Here is a 1,706-nt window from a genome sequence, read left to right on the forward strand (position 1 = left end):
AGTAGACGTTCTGCGGTAACGATGCGGCGTGAATATTATTAAATACTTGGAGCGTGATAAAATCATGAGTTTTTTTGCACGACGTGGGCACATGTGCTATAGGAACGATGGTATTTTTTTATAATTTTTGGTGATGGAGAATTATTCAAAAAATTCCCTCTACGCGGATTGCCCTTCGCGCGTCTACGGCTGTGGCCGGCGACCTCCGGGGGCTAGCATACCGCCAAATCTTGCGTAGGCGGCCTCTCACAAGTCTGGAAATGTTGTGGCGGTTGCAAACGCCCGACACGTGTGTCCGGGGTGTGCCCCCCTCACGGAGGGCGCCGCCGCCGGCACCTGGAGGGGGGAAACGGACGCGTGGGTCTACACGGAGGGGATTTTGCTGTGGGTCTAGCCCGGTTGTTGCTCCAAAGTGTTCCTATTGGCTGACCTAATACAACCGGGAATATTGTTAAGTACTCGGAGCGTGATAAAATCATGAGTTTTTTTGCACGACGTGGGCACATGTGCTATAGGAACGATGGTATTTTTTCATAATTTTTGGTGATGGAGAAGTATCCGAAAAATTCCCTCTACGCGGATTGCCCTTCGCGCGTCTACGGCTGCGGCCGGCGGCCTCCGGGGGCTAGCATGCCCCCAAATCTTGCGTAGGCGGCCTCTCACAAGTCTGGAAGTATTGTGGCGGTTGCAAACGCCCGACACGCGTGTCCGGGGTGTGCCCCCCCTCACGGACGGCGCCGCCGCCGGCACCTGGAAGGGGGAAACGGACGCGTCGGGTCTACACGGAGGGGATCTTGCTATGGGTCTGGCCCGGTTGTTGCTCCAAAGTGTTCCTATGGGCTGACCTAACACAACCAGGCGGGGAGGTCTGCTGGTCAAAGCCCGTCCGCGCAAAGTCAAAGGGCTAGATCCCGTGGTCAAACGCTACAGGGTTAGGCAGGACGGGGGTCATCAGGAGGTAGCAATGCCACCGGAGCATCGCACCGGGGCCTCATACATGCGGGGTGGTGTTGTGGCATGTCCGAAGAGGCGGCACGCGTCTCCGGGGCATGCCCCCCCCCCCCCGCCGCCCCCTCATGGACGGCGATGACACTGTAGTACACGTTCTGCGGTAACGATGCGGCGTGAATATTATTAAATACTCAGAGCATGATAAAATCATGAGTTTTTTTGCACGACGTGGGCACATGTGCTATAGGAACGATGGTATTTTTCATAATTTTTAGTGATGGAGAAGTATCCGAAAAATTCCCTCTACGCGGATTGCCCTTCGCGCGTCTACGGCTGCGGCCGGCGGCCTCCGGGGGCTAGCATGCCGCCAAATCTTGCGTAGGCGGCCTCTCACAAGTCTGGAAGTATTGTGGCGGTTGCAAACGCCCGACACGCGTGTCCGGGGTGTGCCCCCCCTCACGGACGGCGCCGCCGCCGGCACCTGGAAGGGGGAAACGGACGCGTCGGGTCTACACGGAGGGGATCTTGCTATGGGTCTGGCCCGGTTGTTGCTCCAAAGTGTTCCTATGGGCTGACCTAACACAACCAGGCGGGGAGGTCCACTGGTCAAAGCCCTTCCGCGCAAAGTCAAAGGGCTAGATCCCGTGGTCAAACGCTACAGGGTTAGGCAGGACGGGGGCCATCAGGAGGTAGCAATGCCACCGGAGCATCGCACCGGGGCCTCATACATGCGGGGTGGTGTTGTGGCATGTCCG

Source organism: Triticum dicoccoides, chromosome 3A (assembly GCF_002162155.2).
Source record: "Triticum dicoccoides isolate Atlit2015 ecotype Zavitan chromosome 3A, WEW_v2.0, whole genome shotgun sequence".
In the NCBI taxonomy this organism is placed as follows: Eukaryota; Viridiplantae; Streptophyta; class Magnoliopsida; order Poales; family Poaceae; genus Triticum; species Triticum dicoccoides.